Here is a 16,599-nt window from a genome sequence, read left to right on the forward strand (position 1 = left end):
CGCTTACGGCCATATCACGTTGAAAACACCGGTTCTCGTCCGATCCCCGAAGTTAAGCAACGTAGAGCCTGGTCAGTACTTAGATGGGTGACCGCTTGGGAATACCAGGTGCTGTAAGCATTTCCCCTGAATTTTTGGAAAAACTCATAAAAATGCGTTCGATTTTAATGTAAAATATTAGATAAAAAAACAAAAAACAAAATATCATTACATTATCAGATTTGGTAAATAAATATTGAAATTGTAATAGTTAAAATTATGGCACGTCTTCGCTTACGGCCATATCACGTTGAAAACACCGGTTCTCGTCCGATCCCCGAAGTTAAGCAACGTAGAGCCTGGTCAGTACTTAGATGGGTGACCGCTTGGGAATACCAGGTGCTGTAAGCATTTCCCCTGAATTTTTGGAAAAACTCATAAAAATGCGTTCGATTTTAATGTAAAATATTAGATAAAAAAACAAAAAACAAAATATCATGGCATTATCAGATTTGGTAAATAAATATTGAAATTGTAATAGTTAAAATTATGGCACGTCTTCGCTTACGGCCATATCACGTTGAAAACACCGGTTCTCGTCCGATCCCCGAAGTTAAGCAACGTAGAGCCTGGTCAGTACTTAGATGGGTGACCGCTTGGGAATACCAGGTGCTGTAAGCATTTCCCCTGAATTTTTGGAAAAACTCATAAAAATGCGTTCGATTTTAATGTAAAATATTAGGTAAAAAAACAAAAAACAAAATATCATTACATTATCAGATTTGGTAAATAAATATTGAAATTGTAATAGTTAAAATTATGGCACGTCTTCGCTTACGGCAATATCACGTTGAAAACACCGGTTCTCGTCCGATCCCCGAAGTCAAGCAACGTAGAGCCTGGTCAGTACTTAGATGGGTGACCGCTTGGGAATACCAGGTGCTGTAAGCATTTCCCCTGAATTTTTGGAAAAACTCATAAAAATGCGTTCGATTTTAATGTAAAATATTAGATAAAAAATCAAAAAACAAAATATCATTACATTATCAGATTTGGTAAATAAATATTGAAATTGTAATAGTTAAAATTATGGCACGTCTTCGCTTACGGCCATATCACGTTGAAAACACCGGTTCTCGTCCGATCCCCGAAGACAAGCAACGTAGAGCCTGGTCAGTACTTAGATGGGTGACCGCTTGGGAATACCAGGTGCTGTAAGCATTTCCCCTGAATTTTTGGAAAAACTCATAAAAATGCGTTCGATTTTAATGTAAAATATTAGGTAAAAAAAAACAAAAAACAAAATATCATTACATTATCAGATTTGATAAATAAATATTGAAATTGTAATAGTTAAAATTATGGCACGTCTTCGCTTACGGCCATATCACGTTGAAAACACCGGTTCTCGTCCGATCCCCCGAAGTTAAGCAACGTAGAGCCTGGTCAGTACTTAGATGGGTGACCGCTTGGGAATACCAGGTGCTGTAAGCATTTCCCCTGACTTTTTGGAAAAACTCATAAACATGCGTTCGATTTTAATGTAAAATATTAGATAAAAAAACAAAAAACAAAATATCATTACATTATCAGATTTGGAAAATAAATATTGAAATTGTAATAGTTAAAATTATGGCACGTCTTCGCTTACGGTCATATCACGTTGAAAACACCGGTTCTCGTCCGATCCCCGAAGTTAAGCAACGTAGAGCCTGGTCAGTACTTAGATGGGTGACCGCTTGGGAATACCAGGTGCTGTAAGCATTTCCCCTGAATTTTTGGAAAAACTCATAAAAATGCGTTCGATTTTAATGTAAAATATTAGATAAAAAAACAAAAAACAAAATATCATTACATTATCAGATTTGGTAAATAAATATTGAAATTGTAATAGTTAAAATTATGGCACGTCTTCGCTTACGGCCATATCACGTTGAAAACACTTGTTCTCGTCCGATCCCCGAAGTTAAGCAACGTAGAGCCTGGTCAGTACTTAGATGGGTGACCGCTTGGGAATACCAGGTGCTGTAAGCATTTCCCCTGAATTTTTGGAAAAACTCATAAAAATGCGTTCGATTTTAATGTAAAATATTAGATAAAAAAACAAAAAACAAAATATCATTACATTATCAGATTTGGTAAATAAATATTGAAATTGTAATAGTTAAAATTATGGCACGTCTTCGCTTACGGCCATATCACGTTGAAAACACCGGTTCTCGTCCGATCCCCGAAGTCAAGCAACGTAGAGCCTGGTCAGTACTTAGATGGGTGACCGCTTGGGAATACCAGGTGCTGTAAGCATTTCCCCTGAATTTTTGGAAAAACTCATAAAAATGCGTTCGATTTTAATGTAAAATATTAGGTAAAAAAAAACAAAAAACAAAATATCATTACATTATCAGATTTGATAAATAAATATTGAAATTGTAATAGTTAAAATTATGGCACGTCTTCGCTTACGGCCATATCACGTTGAAAACACCGGTTCTCGTCCGATCCCCGAAGTTAAGCAACGTAGAGCCTGGTCAGTACTTAGATGGGTGACCGCTTGGGAATACCAGGTGCTGTAAGCATTTCCCCTGACTTTTTGGAAAAACTCATAAAAATGCGTTCGATTTTAATGTAAAATATTAGATAAAAAAACAAAAAACAAAATATCATTACATTATCAGATTTGGAAAATAAATATTGAAATTGTAATAGTTAAAATTATGGCACGTCTTCGCTTACGGCCATATCACGTTGAAAACACCGGTTCTCGTCCGATCCCCGAAGTTAAGCAACGTAGAGCCTGGTCAGTACTTAGATGGTGACCGCTTGGGAATACCAGGTGCTGTAAGCATTTCCCCTGAATTTTTGGAAAAACTCATAAAAATGCGTTCGATTTTAATGTAAAATATTAGATAAAAAACAAAAAAAAAATATCATTACATTATCAGATTTGGTAAATAAATATTGAAATTGTAATAGTTAAAATTATGGCACGTCTTCGCTTACGGCCATATCACGTTGAAAACACCGGTTCTCGTCCGATCCCCGAAGTCAAGCAACGTAGAACCTGGTCAGTACTTAGATGGGTGACCGCTTGGGAATACCAGGTGCTGTAAGCATTTCCCCTGAATTTTTGGAAAAACTCATAAAAATGCGTTCGATTTTAATGTAAAATATTACATAAAAAAACAAAAAACAAAATATCATTACATTATCAGATTTGGTAAATAAATATTGAAATTGTAATAGTTAAAATTATGGCACGTCTTCGCTTACGGCCATATCACGTTGAAAACACCGGTTCTCGTCCGATCCCCGAAGTTAAGCAACGTAGAGCCTGGTCAGTACTTAGATGGGTGACCGCTTGGGAATACCAGGTGCTGTAAGCATATCCCCTGAATTTTTGGAAAAACTCATAAAAATGCGTTCGATTTTAATGTAAAATATTAGATAAAAAAACAAAAAACAAAATATCATTACATTATCAGATTTGGTAAATAAATATTGAAATTGTAATAGTTAAAATTATGGCACGTCTTCGCTTACGGCCATATCACGTTGAAAACACCGGTTCTCGTCCGATCCCCGAAGTAAAGCAACGTAGAGCCTGGTCAGTACTTAGATGGGTGACCGCTTGGGAATACCAGGTGCTGTAAGCATTTCCCCTGAATTTTTGGAAAAACTCATAAAAATGCGTTCGATTTTAATGTAAAATATTAGATAAAAAAACAAAAAACAAAATATCATTACATTATCAGATTTGGTAAATAAATATTGAAATTGTAATAGTTAAAATTATGGCACGTCTTCGCTTACGGCCATATCACGTTGAAAACACCGGTTCTCGTCCGATCCCCGAAGTCAAGCAACGTAGAGCCTGGTCAGTACTTAGATGGGTGACCGCTTGGGAATACCAGGTGCTGTAAGCATTTCCCCTGAATTTTTGGAAAAACTCATAAAAATGCGTTCGATTTTAATGTAAAATATTAGATAAAAAAACAAAAAACAAAATATCATTACATTATCAGATTTGGTAAATAAATATTGAAATTGTAATAGTTAAAATTATGGCACGTCTTCGCTTACGGCCATATCACGTTGAAAACACCGGTTCTCGTCCGATCCCCGAAGTCAAGCAACGTAGAGCCTGGTCAGTACTTAGATGGGTGACCGCTTGGGAATACCAGGTGCTGTAAGCATTTCCCCTGAATTTTTGGAAAAACTCATAAAAATGCGTTCGATTTTAATGTAAAATATTAGGTAAAAAAAAACAAAAAACAAAATATCATTACATTATCAGATTTGATAAATAAATATTGAAATTGTAATAGTTAAAATTATGGCACGTCTTCGCTTACGGCCATATCACGTTGAAAACACCGGTTCTCGTCCGATCCCCGAAGTTAAGCAACGTAGAGCCTGGTCAGTACTTAGATGGGTGACCGCTTGGGAATACCAGGTGCTGTAAGCATTTCCCCTGACTTTTTGGAAAAACTCATAAAAATGCGTTCGATTTTAATGTAAAATATTAGATAAAAAAACAAAAAACAAAATATCATTACATTATCAGATTTGGTAAATAAATATTGAAATTGTAATAGTTAAAATTATGGCACGTCTTCGCTTACGGCCATATCACGTTGAAAACACCGGTTCTCGTCCGATCCCCGAAGTTAAGCAACGTAGAGCCTGGTCAGTACTTAGATGGGTGACCGCTTGGGAATACCAGGTGCTGTAAGCATTTCCCCTGAATTTTTGGAAAAACTCATAAAAATGCGTTCGATTTTAATGTAAAATATTAGATAAAAAAACAAAAAACAAAATATCATTACATTATCAGATTTGGTAAATAAATATTGAAATTGTAATAGTTAAAATTATGGCACGTCTTCGCTTACGGCCATATCACGTTGAAAACACCGGTTCTCGTCCGATCCCCGAAGTTAAGCAACGTAGAGCCTGGTCAGTACTTAGATGGGTGACCGCTTGGGAATACCAGGTGCTGTAAGCATTTCCCCTGAATTTTTGGAAAAACTCATAAAAATGCGTTCGATTTTAATGTAAAATATTAGATAAAAAAACAAAAAACAAAATATCATTACATTATCAGATTTGGTAAATAAATATTGAAATTGTAATAGTTAAAATTATGGCACGTCTTCGCTTACGGCCATATCACGTTGAAAACACCGGTTCTCGTCCGATCCCCGAAGTCAAGCAACGTAGAGCCTGGTCAGTACTTAGATGGGTGACCGCTTGGGAATACCAGGTGCTGTAAGCATTTCCCCTGAATTTTTGGAAAAACTCATAAAAATGCGTTCGATTTTAATGTAAAATATTAGGTAAAAAAAAACAAAAAACAAAATATCATTACATTATCAGATTTGATAAATAAATATTGAAATTGTAATAGTTAAAATTATGGCACGTCTTCGCTTACGGCCATATCACGTTGAAAACACCGGTTCTCGTCCGATCCCCGAAGTTAAGCAACGTAGAGCCTGGTCAGTACTTAGATGGTGACCGCTTGGGAATACCAGGTGCTGTAAGCATTTCCCCTGACTTTTTGGAAAAACTCATAAAAATGCGTTCGATTTTAATGTAAAATATTAGATAAAAAAACAAAAAACAAAATATCATTACATTATCAGATTTGGTAAATAAATATTGAAATTGTAATAGTTAAAATTATGGCACGTCTTCGCTTACGGCCATATCACGTTGAAAACACCGGTTCTCGTCCGATCCCCGAAGTTAAGCAACGTAGAGCCTGGTCAGTACTTAGATGGGTGACCGCTTGGGAATACCAGGTGCTGTAAGCATTTCCCCTGAATTTTTGGAAAAACTCATAAAAATGCGTTCGATTTTAATGTAAAATATTAGATAAAAAAACAAAAAACAAAATATCATTACATTATCAGATTTGGTAAATAAATATTGAAATTGTAATAGTTAAAATTATGGCACGTCTTCGCTTACGGCCATATCACGTTGAAAACACCGGTTCTCGTCCGATCCCCGAAGTTAAGCAACGTAGAGCCTGGTCAGTACTTAGATGGGTGACCGCTTGGGAATACCAGGTGCTGTAAGCATTTCCCCTGAATTTTTGGAAAAACTCATAAAAATGCGTTCGATTTTAATGTAAAATATTAGATAAAAAAACAAAAAACAAAATATCATTACATTATCAGATTTGGTAAATAAATATTGAAATTGTAATAGTTAAAATTATGGCACGTCTTCGCTTACGGCCATATCACGTTGAAAACACCGGTTCTCGTCCGATCCCCGAAGTCAAGCAACGTAGAGCCTGGTCAGTACTTAGATGGGTGACCGCTTGGGAATACCAGGTGCTGTAAGCATTTCCCCTGAATTTTTGGAAAAACTCATAAAAATGCGTTCGATTTTAATGTAAAATATTAGATAAAAAAACAAAAAACAAAATATCATTACATTATCAGATTTGGTAAATAAATATTGAAATTGTAATAGTTAAAATTATGGCACGTCTTCGCTTACGGCCATATCACGTTGAAAACACCGGTTCTCGTCCGATCCCCGAAGTCAAGCAACGTAGAGCCTGGTCAGTACTTAGATGGGTGACCGCTTTGGAATACCAGGTGCTGTAAGCATTTCCCCTGAATTTTTGGAAAAACTCATAAAAATGCGTTCGATTTTAATGTAAAATATTAGGTAAAAAAAAACAAAAAACAAAATATCATTACATTATCAGATTTGATAAATAAATATTGAAATTGTAATAGTTAAAATTATGGCACGTCTTCGCTTACGGCCATATCACGTTGAAAACACCGGTTCTCGTCCGATCCCCGAAGTTAAGCAACGTAGAGCCTGGTCAGTACTTAGATGGGTGACCGCTTGGGAATACCAGGTGCTGTAAGCATTTCCCCTGACTTTTTGGAAAAACTCATAAAAATGCGTTCGATTTTAATGTAAAATATTAGATAAAAAAACAAAAAACAAAATATCATTACATTATCAGATTTGGAAAATAAATATTGAAATTGTAATAGTTAAAATTATGGCACGTCTTCGCTTACGGCCATATCACGTTGAAAACACCGGTTCTCGTCCGATCCCCGAAGTTAAGCAACGTAGAGCCTGGTCAGTACTTAGATGGTGACCGCTTGGGAATACCAGGTGCTGTAAGCATTTCCCCTGAATTTTTGGAAAAACTCATAAAAATGCGTTCGATTTTAATGTAAAATATTAGATAAAAAACAAAAAAAAAATATCATTACATTATCAAATTATGTAAATAAATATTGAAATTGTAATAGTTAAAATTATGGCACGTCTTCGCTTACGGCCATATCACGTTGAAAACACCGGTTCTCGTCCGATCCCCGAAGTCAAGCAACGTAGAGCCTGGTCAGTACTTAGATGGGTGACCGCTTGGGAATACCAGGTGCTGTAAGCATTTCCCCTGAATTTTTGGAAAAACTCATAAAAATGCGTTCGATTTTAATGTAAAATATTAGATAAAAAAACAAAAAACAAAATATCATTACATTATCAGATTTGGTAAATAAATATTGAAATTGTAATAGTTAAAATTATGGCACGTCTTCGCTTACGGCCATATCACGTTGAAAACACCGGTTCTCGTCCGATCCCCGAAGTTAAGCAACGTAGAGCCTGGTCAGTACATAGATGGGTGACCGCTTGGGAATACCAGGTGCTGTAAGCATTTCCCCTGAATTTTTGGAAAAACTCATAAAAATGCGTTCGATTTTAATGTAAAATATTAGATAAAAAAACAAAAAACAAAATATCATTACATTATCAGATTTGGTAAATAAATATTGAAATTGTAATAGTTAAAATTATGGCACGTCTTCGCTTACGGCCATATCACGTTGAAAACACCGGTTCTCGTCCGATCCCCGAAGTTAAGCAACGTAGAGCCTGGTCAGTACTTAGATGGGTGACCGCTTGGGAATACCAGGTGCTGTAAGCATTTCCCCTGAATTTTTGGAAAAACTCATAAAAATGCGTTCGATTTTAATGTAAAATATTAGATAAAAAAACAAAAAACAAAATATCATTACATTATCAGATTTGGTAAATAAATATTGAAATTGTAATAGTTAAAATTATGGCACGTCTTCGCTTACGGCCATATCACGTTGAAAACACCGGTTCTCGTCCGATCCCCGAAGTTAAGCAACGTAGAGCCTGGTCAGTACTTAGATGGGTGACCGCTTGGGAATACCAGGTGCTGTAAGCATTTCCCCTGAATTTTTGGAAAAACTCATAAAAATTCGTTCGATTTTAATGTAAAATATTAGGTAAAAAAAACAAAAAACAAAATATCATTACATTTTCAGATTTGGTAAATAAATATTGAAATTGTAATAGGTAAAATTATGGCACGTCTTCGCTTACGGCCATATCACGTTGAAAACACCGGTTCTCGTCCGATCCCCGAAGTTAAGCAACGTAGAGCCTGGTCAGTACTTAGATGGGTGACCGCTTGGGAATACCAGGTGCTGTAAGCATTTCCCCTGAATTTTTGGAAAAACTCATAAAAATGCGTTCGATTTTAATGTAAAATATTAGATAAAAAAACAAAAAACAAAATATCATTACATTATCAGATTTGGTAAATAAATATTGAAATTGTAATAGTTAAAATTATGGCACGTCTTCGCTTACGGCCATATCACGTTGAAAACACCGGTTCTCGTCCGATCCCCGAAGTTAAGCAACGTAGAGCCTGGTCAGTACTTAGATGGGTGACCGCTTGGGAATATCAGGTGCTGTAAGCATTTCCCCAGAATTTTTGGAAAACCTCATAAAAATGCGTTCGATTTTAATGTAAAATATTAGATCAAAAAACAAAAAACAAAATATCATGGCATTATCAGATTTGGTAAATAAATATTGAAATTGTAATAGTTAAAATTATGGCACGTCTTCGCTTACGGCCATATCACGTTGAAAACACCGGTTTTCGTCCGATCCCCGAAGTTAAGCAACGTAGAGCCTGGTCAGTACTTAGATGGGTGACCGCTTGGGAATACCAGGTGCTGTAAGCATTTCCCCAGAATTTTTGGAGAAACTCATAAAAATGCGTTCGATTTTAATGTAAAATATTAGGTAAAAAAAACAAAAAACAAAATATCAATACATTTTCAGATTTGGTAAATAAATATTGAAATTGTAATAGGTAAAATTATGGCACGTCTTCGCTTACGGCCATATCACGTTGAAAACACCGGTTCTCGTCCGATCCCCGAAGTTAAGCAACGTAGAGCCTGGTCAGTACTTAGATGGGTGACTGCTTGGGAATACCAGGTGCTGTAAGCATTTCCCCTGAATTTTTGGAAAAACTCATAAAAATGCGTTCGATTTTAATGTAAAATATTAGATAAAAAAACAAAAAACAAAATATCATTACATTATCAGATTTGGTAAATAAATATTGAAATTGTAATAGTTAAAATTATGGCACGTCTTCGCTTACGGCCATATCACGTTAAAACACCGGTTCTCGTCCGTTCCCCGAAGTTAAGCAACGTAGAGCCTGGTCAGTACTTAGATGGGTGACCGCTTGGGAATACCAGGTGCTGTAAGCATTTCCCCTGAATTTTTGGAAAAACTCATAAAAATGCGTTCGATTTTAATGTAAAATATTAGATCAAAAAACAAAAAACAAAATTTCATGGCATTATCAGATTTGGTAAATAAATATTGAAATTGTAATAGTTAAAATTATGGCACGTCTTCGCTTACGGCCATATCACGTTGAAAACACCGGTTTTCGTCCGATCCCCGAAGTTAAGCAACGTAGAGCCTGGTCAGTACTTAGATGGGTGACCGCTTGGGAATACCAGGTGCTGTAAGCATTTCCCCTGAATTTTTGGAAAAACTCATAAAAATGCGTTCGATTTTAATGTAAAATATTAGATAAAAAAACAAAAAACAAAATATCATTACATTATCAGATTTGGTAAATAAATATTGAAATTGTAATAGTTAAAATTATGGCACGTCTTCGCTTACGGCCATATCACGTTGAAAACACCGGTTCTCGTCCGATCCCCGAAGTTAAGCAACGTAGAGCCTGGTCAGTACTTAGATGGGTGACCGCTTGGGAATACCAGGTGCTGTAAGCATTTCCCCTGAATTTTTGGAAAAACTCATAAAAATGCGTTCGATTTTAATGTAAAATATTAGATAAAAAAACAAAAAACAAAATATCATTACATTATCAGATTTGGTAAATAAATATTGAAATTGTAATAGTTAAAATTATGGCACGTCTTCGCTTACGGCCATATCACGTTGAAAACACCGGTTCTCGTCCGATCCCCGAAGTCAAGCAACGTAGAGCCTGGTCAGTACTTAGATGGGTGACCGCTTGGGAATACCAGGTGCTGTAAGCATTTCCCCTGAATTTTTGGAAAAACTCATAAAAATGCGTTCGATTTTAATGTAAAATATTAGATAAAAAAACAAAAAACAAAATATCATTACATTATCAGATTTGGTAAATAAATATTGAAATTGTAATAGTTAAAATCATGGCACGTCTTCGCTTACGGCCATATCACGTTGAAAACACCGGTTCTCGTCCGATCCCCGAAGTTAAGCAACGTAGAGCCTGGTCAGTACTTAGATGGGTGACCGCTTGGGAATACCAGGTGCTGTAAGCATTTCCCCTGAATTTTTGGAAAAACTCATAAAAATGCGTTGTATTTTAATGTAAAATATTAGATAAAAAAACAAAAAACAAAATATCATTACATTATCAGATTTGGTAAATAAATATTGAAATTGTAATAGTTAAAATTATGGCACGTCTTCGCTTACGGCCATATCACGTTGAAAACACCGGTTCTCGTCCGATCCCGAAGTTAAGCAACGTAGAGCCTGGTCAGTACTTAGATGGGTGACCGCTTGGGAATACCAGGTGCTGTAAGCATTTCCCCTGAATTTTTGGAAAAACTCATAAAAATGCGTTCGATTTTAATGTAAAATATTAGATAAAAAAACAAAAAACAAAATATCATGGCATTATCAGATTTGGTAAATAAATATTGAAATTGTAATAGTTAAAATTATGGCACGTCTTCGCTTACGGCCATATCACGTTGAAAACACCGGTTCTCGTCCGATCCCCGAAGTTAAGCAACGTAGAGCCTGGTCAGTACTTAGATGGGTGACCGCTTGGGAATACCAGGTGCTGTAAGCATTTCCCCTGACTTTTTGGAAAAACTCATAAAAATGCGTTCGATTTTAATGTAAAATATTAGATAAAAAAACAAAAAACAAAATATCATTACATTATCAGATTTGGTAAATAAATATTGAAATTGTAATAGTTAAAATTATGGCACGTCTTCGCTTACGGCCATATCACGTTGAAAACACCGGTTCTCGTCCGATCCCCGAAGTCAAGCAACGTAGAGCCTGGTCAGTACTTAGATGGGTGACCGCTTGGGAATACCAGGTGCTGTAAGCATTTCCCCTGAATTTTTGGAAAAACTCATAAAAATGCGTTCGATTTTAATGTAAAATATTAGATAAAAAAACAAAAAACAAAATATCATTACCTTATCAGATTTGGTAAATAAATATTGAAATTGTAATAGTTAAAATTATGGCACGTCTTCGCTTACGGCCATATCACGTTGAAAACACCGGTTCTCGTCCGATCCCCGAAGTCAAGCAACGTAGAGCCTGGTCAGTACTTAGATGGGTGACCGCTTGGGAATACCAGGTGCTGTAAGCATTTCCCCTGAATTTTTGGAAAAACTCATAAAAATGCGTTCGATTTTAATGTAAAATATTAGGTAAAAAAAACAAAAAACAAAATATCATTACATTATCAGATTTGGTAAATAAATATTGAAATTGTAATAGTTAAAATTATGGCACGTCTTCGCTTACGGCCATATCACGTTGAAAACACCGGTTCTCGTCCGATCCCCGAAGTTAAGCAACGTAGAGCCTGGTCAGTACTTAGATGGGTGACCGCTTGGGAATACCAGGTGCTGTAAGCATTTCCCCTGACTTTTTGGAAAAACTCATAAAAATGCGTTCGATTTTAATGTAAAATATTAGATAAAAAAACAAAAAACAAAATATCATTACATTATCAGATTTGGAAAATAAATATTGAAATTGTAATAGTTAAAATTATGGCACGTCTTCGCTTACGGCCATATCACGTTGAAAACACCGGTTCTCGTCCGATCCCCGAAGTTAAGCAACGTAGAGCCTGGTCAGTACTTAGATGGTGACCGCTTGGGAATACCAGGTGCTGTAAGCATTTCCCCTGAATTTTTGGAAAAACTCATAAAAATGCGTTCGATTTTAATGTAAAATATTAGATAAAAAAACAAAAAACAAAATATCATTACATTATCAGATTTGGTAAATAAATATTGAAATTGTAATAGTTAAAATTATGGCACGTCTTCGCTTACGGCCATATCACGTTGAAAACACCGGTTCTCGTCCGATCCCCGAAGTTAAGCAACGTAGAGCCTGGTCAGTACTTAGATGGTGACCGCTTGGGAATACCAGGTGCTGTAAGCATTTCCCCTGAATTTTTGGAAAAACTCATAAAAATGCGTTCGATTTTAATGTAAAATATTAGATAAAAAAACAAAAAAAAATATCATTACATTATCAGATTTGGTAAATAAATATTGAAATTGTAATAGTTAAAATTATGGCACGTCTTCGCTTACGGCCATATCACGTTGAAAACACTTGTTCTCGTCCGATCCCCGAAGTCAAGCAACGTAGAGCCTGGTCAGTACTTAGATGGGTGACCGCTTGGGAATACCAGGTGCTGTAAGCATTTCCCCTGAATTTTTGGAAAAACTCATAAAAATGCGTTCGATTTTAATGTAAAATATTAGATAAAAAAACAAAAAACAAAATATCATTACATTATCAGATTTGGTAAATAAATATTGAAATTGTAATAGTTAAAATTATGGCACGTCTTCGCTTACGGCCATATCACGTTGAAAACACCGGTTCTCGTCCGATCCCCGAAGTTAAGCAACGTAGAGCCTGGTCAGTACTTAGATGGGTGACCGCTTGGGAATACCAGGTGCTGTAAGCATTTCCCCTGAATTTTTGGAAAAACTCATAAAAATGCGTTCGATTTTAATGTAAAATATTAGATAAAAAAACAAAAAAAAAATATCATTGCATTATCAGATTTGGTAAATAAATATTGAAATTGTAATAGTTAAAATTATGGCACGTCTTCGCTTACGGCCATATCACGTTGAAAACACCGGTTCTCGTCCGATCCCCGAAGTCAAGCAACGTAGAGCCTGGTCAGTACTTAGATGGGTGACCGCTTGGGAATACCAGGTGCTCTAAGCATTTCCCCTGAATTTTTGGAAAAACTCATAAAAATGCGTTCGATTTTGATGTAAAATATTAGATAAAAAAACAAAAAACAAAATATCATTACATTATCAGATTTGGTAAATAAATATTGAAATTGTAATAGTTAAAATTATGGCACGTCTTCGCTTACGGCCATATCACGTTGAAAACACCGGTTCTCGTCCGATCCCCGAAGTTAAGCAACGTAGAGCCTGGTCAGTACTTAGATGGGTGACCGCTTGGGAATACCAGGTGCTGTAAGCATTTCCCCTGAATTTTTGGAAAAACTCATAAAAATGCGTTCGATTTTAATGTAAAATATTAGATAAAAAAACAAAAAACAAAATATTATGGCATTATCAGATTTGGTAAATAAATATTGAAATTGTAATAGTTAAAATTATGGCACGTCTTCGCTTACGGCCATATCACGTTGAAAACACCGGTTCTCGTCCGATCCCCGAAGTTAAGCAACGTAGAGCCTGGTCAGTACTTAGATGGGTGACCGCTTGGGAATACCAGGTGCTGTAAGCATTTCCCCTGAATTTTTGGAAAAACTCATAAAAATGCGTTCGATTTTAATGTAAAATATTAGATAAAAAAACAAAAAACAAAATATCATTACATTATCAGATTTGGTAAATAAATATTGAAATTGTAATAGTTAAAATTATGGCACGTCTTCGCTTACGGCCATATCACGTTGAAAACACCGGTTCTCGTCCGATCCCCGAAGTCAAGCAACGTAGAGCCTGGTCAGTACTTAGATGGGTGACCGCTTGGGAATACCAGGTGCTGTAAGCATTTCCCCTGAATTTTTGGAAAAACTCATAAAAATGCGTTCGATTTTAATGTAAAATATTAGATAAAAAAACAAAAAACAAAATATCATTACATTATCAGATTTGGAAAATAAATATTGAAATTGTAATAGTTAAAATTATGGCACGTCTTCGCTTACGGCCATATCACGTTGAAAACACCGGTTCTCGTCCGATCCCCGAAGTCAAGCAACGTAGAGCCTGGTCAGTACTTAGATGGGTGACCGCTTGGGAATACCAGGTGCTGTAAGCATTTCCCCTGAATTTTTGGAAAAACTCATAAAAATGCGTTCGATTTTAATGTAAAATATTAGATAAAAAAAACAAAAAACAAAATATCATTACATTATCAGATTTGGTAAATAAATATTGAAATTGTAATAGTTAAAATTATGGCATGTCTTCGCTTACGGCCATATCACGTTGAAAACACCGGTTCTCGTCCGATCCCCGAAGTTAAGCAACGTAGAGCCTGGTCAGTACTTAGATGGGTGACCGCTTGGGAATACCAGGTGCTGTAAGCATTTCCCCTGAATTTTTGGAAAAACTCATAAAAATGCGTTCGATTTTAATGTAAAATATTAGATAAAAAAACAAAAAACAAAATATTATGGCATTATCAGATTTGGTAAATAAATATTGAAATTGTAATAGTTAAAATTATGGCACGTCTTCGCTTACGGCCATATCACGTTGAAAACACCGGTTCTCGTCCGATCCCCGAAGTTAAGCAACGTAGAGCCTGGTCAGTACTTAGATGGGTGACCGCTTGGGAATACCAGGTGCTGTAAGCATTTCCCCTGAATTTTTGGAAAAACTCATAAAAATGCGTTCGATTTTAATGTAAAATATTAGATAAAAAAACAAAAAACAAAATATCATTACATTATCAGATTTGGTAAATAAATATTGAAATTGTAATAGTTAAAATTATGGCACGTCTTCGCTTACGGCCATATCACGTTGAAAACACCGGTTCTCGTCCGATCCCCGAAGTTAAGCAACGTAGAGCCTGGTCAGTACTTAGATGGGTGACCGCTTGGGAATACCAGGTGCTGTAAGCATTTCCCCTGAATTTTTGGAAAAACTCATAAAAATGCGTTCGATTTTAATGTAAAATATTAGATAAAAAAACAAAAAACAAAATATCATTACATTATCAGATTTGGTAAATAAATATTGAAATTGTAATAGTTAAAATTATGGCACGTCTTCGCTTACGGCCATATCACGTTGAAAACACCGGTTCTCGTCCGATCCCCGAAGTTAAGCAACGTAGAGCCTGGTCAGTACTTAGATGGGTGACCGCTTGGGAATACCAGGTGCTGTAAGCATTTCCCCTGAATTTTTTGAAAAACTCATAAAAATGCGTTCGATTTTAATGTAAAATATTAGATAAAAAAACAAAAAACAAAATATCATTACATTATCAGATTTGGTAAATAAATATTGAAATTGTAATAGTTAAAATTATGGCACGTCTTCGCTTACGGCCATATCACGTTGAAAACACCGGTTCTCGTCCGATCCCCGAAGTTAAGCAACGTAGAGCCTGGTCAGTACTTAGATGGGTGACCGCTTGGGAATACCAGGTGCTGTAAGCATTTCCCCTGAGTTTTTGGAAAAACTCATAAAAATGCGTTCGATTTTAATGTAAAATATTAGATAAAAAAACAAAAAACAAAATATCATTACATTATCAGATTTGGTAAATAAATATTGAAATTGTAATAGTTAAAATTATGGCACGTCTTCGCTTACGGCCATATCACGTTGAAAACACCGGTTCTCGTCCGATCCCCGAAGTTAAGCAACGTAGAGCCTGGTAAGTACTTAGATGGGTGACCGCTTGGGAATACCAGGTGCTGTAAGCATTTCCCCTGAATTTTTGGAAAAACTCATAAAAATGCGTTCGATTTTAATGTAAAATATTAGATAAAAAAACAAAAAAAAATATCATTACCTTATCAGATTTGGTAAATAAATATTGAAATTGTAATAGTTAAAATTATGGCACGTCTTCGCTTACGGCCATATCACGTTGAAAACACCGGTTCTCGTCCGATCCCCGAAGTTAAGCAACGTAGAGCCTGGTCAGTACTTAGATGGGTGACCGCTTGGGAATACCAGGTGCTGTAAGCATTTCCCCTGAATTTTTGGAAAAACTCATAAAAATGCGTTCGATTTTAATGTAAAATATTAGATAAAAAAACAAAAAACAAAATATTATGGCATTATCAGATTTGGTAAATAAATATTGAAATTGTAATAGTTAAAATTATGGCACGTCTTCGCTTACGGCCATATCACGTTGAAAACACCGGTTCTCGTCCGATCCCCGAAGTTAAGCAACGTAGAGCCTGGTCAGTACTTAGATGGGTGACCGCTTGGGAATACCAGGTGCTGTAAGCATTTCCCCTGA

General features: G+C 35.8%; 62 non-coding genes across 62 annotated transcripts; all 62 read left to right on the forward strand.

Annotated features, from left to right (window-relative positions):
• Position 1: 1 nt before the first annotated feature.
• Positions 2-120, forward strand: LOC145298387 (5S ribosomal RNA). Its single transcript, XR_013870672.1, has one exon. It is a non-coding gene; the product is annotated as a 5S ribosomal RNA (ribosomal RNA).
• Positions 121-271: 151 nt separating this feature from the next.
• On the forward strand, positions 272-390 carry LOC145298388 (5S ribosomal RNA). The gene has a single exon (XR_013870673.1). It is a non-coding gene; the product is annotated as a 5S ribosomal RNA (ribosomal RNA).
• A 151-nt stretch (positions 391-541) lies between these two features.
• LOC145298389 (5S ribosomal RNA) lies at positions 542-660 on the forward strand. Its single transcript, XR_013870675.1, has one exon. It is a non-coding gene; the product is annotated as a 5S ribosomal RNA (ribosomal RNA).
• A 151-nt stretch (positions 661-811) lies between these two features.
• On the forward strand, positions 812-930 carry LOC145300327 (5S ribosomal RNA). Its single transcript, XR_013872555.1, has one exon. It is a non-coding gene; the product is annotated as a 5S ribosomal RNA (ribosomal RNA).
• Positions 931-1,081: 151 nt separating this feature from the next.
• On the forward strand, positions 1,082-1,200 carry LOC145300338 (5S ribosomal RNA). Its single transcript, XR_013872566.1, has one exon. It is a non-coding gene; the product is annotated as a 5S ribosomal RNA (ribosomal RNA).
• Positions 1,201-1,353: 153 nt separating this feature from the next.
• On the forward strand, positions 1,354-1,473 carry LOC145300560 (5S ribosomal RNA). Its single transcript, XR_013872775.1, has one exon. It is a non-coding gene; the product is annotated as a 5S ribosomal RNA (ribosomal RNA).
• A 151-nt stretch (positions 1,474-1,624) lies between these two features.
• LOC145299455 (5S ribosomal RNA) lies at positions 1,625-1,743 on the forward strand. Its single transcript, XR_013871711.1, has one exon. It is a non-coding gene; the product is annotated as a 5S ribosomal RNA (ribosomal RNA).
• Positions 1,744-1,894: 151 nt separating this feature from the next.
• LOC145300798 (5S ribosomal RNA) lies at positions 1,895-2,013 on the forward strand. Its single transcript, XR_013873009.1, has one exon. It is a non-coding gene; the product is annotated as a 5S ribosomal RNA (ribosomal RNA).
• Positions 2,014-2,164: 151 nt separating this feature from the next.
• LOC145299676 (5S ribosomal RNA) lies at positions 2,165-2,283 on the forward strand. Its single transcript, XR_013871925.1, has one exon. It is a non-coding gene; the product is annotated as a 5S ribosomal RNA (ribosomal RNA).
• A 153-nt stretch (positions 2,284-2,436) lies between these two features.
• On the forward strand, positions 2,437-2,555 carry LOC145298390 (5S ribosomal RNA). The gene has a single exon (XR_013870676.1). It is a non-coding gene; the product is annotated as a 5S ribosomal RNA (ribosomal RNA).
• A 151-nt stretch (positions 2,556-2,706) lies between these two features.
• Positions 2,707-2,824, forward strand: LOC145300783 (5S ribosomal RNA). The gene has a single exon (XR_013872994.1). It is a non-coding gene; the product is annotated as a 5S ribosomal RNA (ribosomal RNA).
• Positions 2,825-2,973: 149 nt separating this feature from the next.
• LOC145300332 (5S ribosomal RNA) lies at positions 2,974-3,092 on the forward strand. The gene has a single exon (XR_013872560.1). It is a non-coding gene; the product is annotated as a 5S ribosomal RNA (ribosomal RNA).
• A 151-nt stretch (positions 3,093-3,243) lies between these two features.
• Positions 3,244-3,362, forward strand: LOC145298391 (5S ribosomal RNA). The gene has a single exon (XR_013870677.1). It is a non-coding gene; the product is annotated as a 5S ribosomal RNA (ribosomal RNA).
• Positions 3,363-3,513: 151 nt separating this feature from the next.
• Positions 3,514-3,632, forward strand: LOC145299721 (5S ribosomal RNA). Its single transcript, XR_013871968.1, has one exon. It is a non-coding gene; the product is annotated as a 5S ribosomal RNA (ribosomal RNA).
• A 151-nt stretch (positions 3,633-3,783) lies between these two features.
• Positions 3,784-3,902, forward strand: LOC145299677 (5S ribosomal RNA). The gene has a single exon (XR_013871926.1). It is a non-coding gene; the product is annotated as a 5S ribosomal RNA (ribosomal RNA).
• Positions 3,903-4,053: 151 nt separating this feature from the next.
• On the forward strand, positions 4,054-4,172 carry LOC145299678 (5S ribosomal RNA). The gene has a single exon (XR_013871927.1). It is a non-coding gene; the product is annotated as a 5S ribosomal RNA (ribosomal RNA).
• Positions 4,173-4,325: 153 nt separating this feature from the next.
• LOC145298392 (5S ribosomal RNA) lies at positions 4,326-4,444 on the forward strand. Its single transcript, XR_013870678.1, has one exon. It is a non-coding gene; the product is annotated as a 5S ribosomal RNA (ribosomal RNA).
• Positions 4,445-4,595: 151 nt separating this feature from the next.
• LOC145298393 (5S ribosomal RNA) lies at positions 4,596-4,714 on the forward strand. The gene has a single exon (XR_013870679.1). It is a non-coding gene; the product is annotated as a 5S ribosomal RNA (ribosomal RNA).
• Positions 4,715-4,865: 151 nt separating this feature from the next.
• LOC145298395 (5S ribosomal RNA) lies at positions 4,866-4,984 on the forward strand. Its single transcript, XR_013870683.1, has one exon. It is a non-coding gene; the product is annotated as a 5S ribosomal RNA (ribosomal RNA).
• Positions 4,985-5,135: 151 nt separating this feature from the next.
• On the forward strand, positions 5,136-5,254 carry LOC145299679 (5S ribosomal RNA). Its single transcript, XR_013871928.1, has one exon. It is a non-coding gene; the product is annotated as a 5S ribosomal RNA (ribosomal RNA).
• A 153-nt stretch (positions 5,255-5,407) lies between these two features.
• LOC145300785 (5S ribosomal RNA) lies at positions 5,408-5,525 on the forward strand. The gene has a single exon (XR_013872996.1). It is a non-coding gene; the product is annotated as a 5S ribosomal RNA (ribosomal RNA).
• Positions 5,526-5,676: 151 nt separating this feature from the next.
• LOC145298396 (5S ribosomal RNA) lies at positions 5,677-5,795 on the forward strand. Its single transcript, XR_013870684.1, has one exon. It is a non-coding gene; the product is annotated as a 5S ribosomal RNA (ribosomal RNA).
• A 151-nt stretch (positions 5,796-5,946) lies between these two features.
• On the forward strand, positions 5,947-6,065 carry LOC145298397 (5S ribosomal RNA). Its single transcript, XR_013870685.1, has one exon. It is a non-coding gene; the product is annotated as a 5S ribosomal RNA (ribosomal RNA).
• A 151-nt stretch (positions 6,066-6,216) lies between these two features.
• Positions 6,217-6,335, forward strand: LOC145299680 (5S ribosomal RNA). The gene has a single exon (XR_013871929.1). It is a non-coding gene; the product is annotated as a 5S ribosomal RNA (ribosomal RNA).
• Positions 6,336-6,486: 151 nt separating this feature from the next.
• LOC145300438 (5S ribosomal RNA) lies at positions 6,487-6,605 on the forward strand. The gene has a single exon (XR_013872660.1). It is a non-coding gene; the product is annotated as a 5S ribosomal RNA (ribosomal RNA).
• A 153-nt stretch (positions 6,606-6,758) lies between these two features.
• LOC145298398 (5S ribosomal RNA) lies at positions 6,759-6,877 on the forward strand. Its single transcript, XR_013870686.1, has one exon. It is a non-coding gene; the product is annotated as a 5S ribosomal RNA (ribosomal RNA).
• Positions 6,878-7,028: 151 nt separating this feature from the next.
• On the forward strand, positions 7,029-7,146 carry LOC145300786 (5S ribosomal RNA). The gene has a single exon (XR_013872997.1). It is a non-coding gene; the product is annotated as a 5S ribosomal RNA (ribosomal RNA).
• A 149-nt stretch (positions 7,147-7,295) lies between these two features.
• LOC145299681 (5S ribosomal RNA) lies at positions 7,296-7,414 on the forward strand. Its single transcript, XR_013871930.1, has one exon. It is a non-coding gene; the product is annotated as a 5S ribosomal RNA (ribosomal RNA).
• A 151-nt stretch (positions 7,415-7,565) lies between these two features.
• Positions 7,566-7,684, forward strand: LOC145300165 (5S ribosomal RNA). The gene has a single exon (XR_013872401.1). It is a non-coding gene; the product is annotated as a 5S ribosomal RNA (ribosomal RNA).
• A 151-nt stretch (positions 7,685-7,835) lies between these two features.
• Positions 7,836-7,954, forward strand: LOC145298399 (5S ribosomal RNA). Its single transcript, XR_013870687.1, has one exon. It is a non-coding gene; the product is annotated as a 5S ribosomal RNA (ribosomal RNA).
• A 151-nt stretch (positions 7,955-8,105) lies between these two features.
• On the forward strand, positions 8,106-8,224 carry LOC145298401 (5S ribosomal RNA). The gene has a single exon (XR_013870688.1). It is a non-coding gene; the product is annotated as a 5S ribosomal RNA (ribosomal RNA).
• Positions 8,225-8,376: 152 nt separating this feature from the next.
• Positions 8,377-8,495, forward strand: LOC145298402 (5S ribosomal RNA). The gene has a single exon (XR_013870689.1). It is a non-coding gene; the product is annotated as a 5S ribosomal RNA (ribosomal RNA).
• A 151-nt stretch (positions 8,496-8,646) lies between these two features.
• LOC145299517 (5S ribosomal RNA) lies at positions 8,647-8,765 on the forward strand. The gene has a single exon (XR_013871771.1). It is a non-coding gene; the product is annotated as a 5S ribosomal RNA (ribosomal RNA).
• Positions 8,766-8,916: 151 nt separating this feature from the next.
• Positions 8,917-9,035, forward strand: LOC145299858 (5S ribosomal RNA). Its single transcript, XR_013872101.1, has one exon. It is a non-coding gene; the product is annotated as a 5S ribosomal RNA (ribosomal RNA).
• A 152-nt stretch (positions 9,036-9,187) lies between these two features.
• Positions 9,188-9,306, forward strand: LOC145299911 (5S ribosomal RNA). Its single transcript, XR_013872152.1, has one exon. It is a non-coding gene; the product is annotated as a 5S ribosomal RNA (ribosomal RNA).
• Positions 9,307-9,457: 151 nt separating this feature from the next.
• LOC145301262 (5S ribosomal RNA) lies at positions 9,458-9,575 on the forward strand. Its single transcript, XR_013873461.1, has one exon. It is a non-coding gene; the product is annotated as a 5S ribosomal RNA (ribosomal RNA).
• A 151-nt stretch (positions 9,576-9,726) lies between these two features.
• Positions 9,727-9,845, forward strand: LOC145299860 (5S ribosomal RNA). Its single transcript, XR_013872103.1, has one exon. It is a non-coding gene; the product is annotated as a 5S ribosomal RNA (ribosomal RNA).
• A 151-nt stretch (positions 9,846-9,996) lies between these two features.
• Positions 9,997-10,115, forward strand: LOC145298403 (5S ribosomal RNA). The gene has a single exon (XR_013870690.1). It is a non-coding gene; the product is annotated as a 5S ribosomal RNA (ribosomal RNA).
• Positions 10,116-10,266: 151 nt separating this feature from the next.
• On the forward strand, positions 10,267-10,385 carry LOC145299682 (5S ribosomal RNA). Its single transcript, XR_013871931.1, has one exon. It is a non-coding gene; the product is annotated as a 5S ribosomal RNA (ribosomal RNA).
• Positions 10,386-10,536: 151 nt separating this feature from the next.
• Positions 10,537-10,655, forward strand: LOC145298404 (5S ribosomal RNA). The gene has a single exon (XR_013870691.1). It is a non-coding gene; the product is annotated as a 5S ribosomal RNA (ribosomal RNA).
• Positions 10,656-10,806: 151 nt separating this feature from the next.
• LOC145300445 (5S ribosomal RNA) lies at positions 10,807-10,924 on the forward strand. Its single transcript, XR_013872666.1, has one exon. It is a non-coding gene; the product is annotated as a 5S ribosomal RNA (ribosomal RNA).
• Positions 10,925-11,075: 151 nt separating this feature from the next.
• LOC145298405 (5S ribosomal RNA) lies at positions 11,076-11,194 on the forward strand. Its single transcript, XR_013870692.1, has one exon. It is a non-coding gene; the product is annotated as a 5S ribosomal RNA (ribosomal RNA).
• Positions 11,195-11,345: 151 nt separating this feature from the next.
• On the forward strand, positions 11,346-11,464 carry LOC145299683 (5S ribosomal RNA). The gene has a single exon (XR_013871932.1). It is a non-coding gene; the product is annotated as a 5S ribosomal RNA (ribosomal RNA).
• A 151-nt stretch (positions 11,465-11,615) lies between these two features.
• LOC145299684 (5S ribosomal RNA) lies at positions 11,616-11,734 on the forward strand. Its single transcript, XR_013871933.1, has one exon. It is a non-coding gene; the product is annotated as a 5S ribosomal RNA (ribosomal RNA).
• Positions 11,735-11,886: 152 nt separating this feature from the next.
• Positions 11,887-12,005, forward strand: LOC145298407 (5S ribosomal RNA). The gene has a single exon (XR_013870694.1). It is a non-coding gene; the product is annotated as a 5S ribosomal RNA (ribosomal RNA).
• A 151-nt stretch (positions 12,006-12,156) lies between these two features.
• Positions 12,157-12,274, forward strand: LOC145300787 (5S ribosomal RNA). The gene has a single exon (XR_013872998.1). It is a non-coding gene; the product is annotated as a 5S ribosomal RNA (ribosomal RNA).
• A 151-nt stretch (positions 12,275-12,425) lies between these two features.
• LOC145300788 (5S ribosomal RNA) lies at positions 12,426-12,543 on the forward strand. Its single transcript, XR_013872999.1, has one exon. It is a non-coding gene; the product is annotated as a 5S ribosomal RNA (ribosomal RNA).
• Positions 12,544-12,692: 149 nt separating this feature from the next.
• Positions 12,693-12,811, forward strand: LOC145301075 (5S ribosomal RNA). Its single transcript, XR_013873276.1, has one exon. It is a non-coding gene; the product is annotated as a 5S ribosomal RNA (ribosomal RNA).
• Positions 12,812-12,962: 151 nt separating this feature from the next.
• On the forward strand, positions 12,963-13,081 carry LOC145298408 (5S ribosomal RNA). Its single transcript, XR_013870695.1, has one exon. It is a non-coding gene; the product is annotated as a 5S ribosomal RNA (ribosomal RNA).
• Positions 13,082-13,231: 150 nt separating this feature from the next.
• On the forward strand, positions 13,232-13,350 carry LOC145300959 (5S ribosomal RNA). The gene has a single exon (XR_013873165.1). It is a non-coding gene; the product is annotated as a 5S ribosomal RNA (ribosomal RNA).
• Positions 13,351-13,501: 151 nt separating this feature from the next.
• Positions 13,502-13,620, forward strand: LOC145298409 (5S ribosomal RNA). Its single transcript, XR_013870696.1, has one exon. It is a non-coding gene; the product is annotated as a 5S ribosomal RNA (ribosomal RNA).
• A 151-nt stretch (positions 13,621-13,771) lies between these two features.
• On the forward strand, positions 13,772-13,890 carry LOC145298410 (5S ribosomal RNA). Its single transcript, XR_013870697.1, has one exon. It is a non-coding gene; the product is annotated as a 5S ribosomal RNA (ribosomal RNA).
• A 151-nt stretch (positions 13,891-14,041) lies between these two features.
• On the forward strand, positions 14,042-14,160 carry LOC145299686 (5S ribosomal RNA). Its single transcript, XR_013871935.1, has one exon. It is a non-coding gene; the product is annotated as a 5S ribosomal RNA (ribosomal RNA).
• Positions 14,161-14,311: 151 nt separating this feature from the next.
• On the forward strand, positions 14,312-14,430 carry LOC145299687 (5S ribosomal RNA). Its single transcript, XR_013871936.1, has one exon. It is a non-coding gene; the product is annotated as a 5S ribosomal RNA (ribosomal RNA).
• A 152-nt stretch (positions 14,431-14,582) lies between these two features.
• LOC145298411 (5S ribosomal RNA) lies at positions 14,583-14,701 on the forward strand. The gene has a single exon (XR_013870698.1). It is a non-coding gene; the product is annotated as a 5S ribosomal RNA (ribosomal RNA).
• Positions 14,702-14,852: 151 nt separating this feature from the next.
• Positions 14,853-14,971, forward strand: LOC145298412 (5S ribosomal RNA). Its single transcript, XR_013870699.1, has one exon. It is a non-coding gene; the product is annotated as a 5S ribosomal RNA (ribosomal RNA).
• A 151-nt stretch (positions 14,972-15,122) lies between these two features.
• LOC145298413 (5S ribosomal RNA) lies at positions 15,123-15,241 on the forward strand. The gene has a single exon (XR_013870700.1). It is a non-coding gene; the product is annotated as a 5S ribosomal RNA (ribosomal RNA).
• A 151-nt stretch (positions 15,242-15,392) lies between these two features.
• Positions 15,393-15,511, forward strand: LOC145298414 (5S ribosomal RNA). Its single transcript, XR_013870701.1, has one exon. It is a non-coding gene; the product is annotated as a 5S ribosomal RNA (ribosomal RNA).
• A 151-nt stretch (positions 15,512-15,662) lies between these two features.
• Positions 15,663-15,781, forward strand: LOC145298415 (5S ribosomal RNA). The gene has a single exon (XR_013870702.1). It is a non-coding gene; the product is annotated as a 5S ribosomal RNA (ribosomal RNA).
• Positions 15,782-15,932: 151 nt separating this feature from the next.
• On the forward strand, positions 15,933-16,051 carry LOC145298664 (5S ribosomal RNA). Its single transcript, XR_013870938.1, has one exon. It is a non-coding gene; the product is annotated as a 5S ribosomal RNA (ribosomal RNA).
• A 149-nt stretch (positions 16,052-16,200) lies between these two features.
• Positions 16,201-16,319, forward strand: LOC145298417 (5S ribosomal RNA). The gene has a single exon (XR_013870703.1). It is a non-coding gene; the product is annotated as a 5S ribosomal RNA (ribosomal RNA).
• Positions 16,320-16,470: 151 nt separating this feature from the next.
• On the forward strand, positions 16,471-16,589 carry LOC145298419 (5S ribosomal RNA). Its single transcript, XR_013870705.1, has one exon. It is a non-coding gene; the product is annotated as a 5S ribosomal RNA (ribosomal RNA).
• The last annotated feature ends 10 nt before the right edge of the window (positions 16,590-16,599 follow it).

This window comes from Euprymna scolopes, chromosome 18 (assembly GCF_053919585.1).
Source record: "Euprymna scolopes isolate OS-2025 chromosome 18, ASM5391958v1, whole genome shotgun sequence".
Lineage (NCBI taxonomy): Eukaryota > Metazoa > Mollusca > Cephalopoda > Sepiida > Sepiolidae > Euprymna > Euprymna scolopes.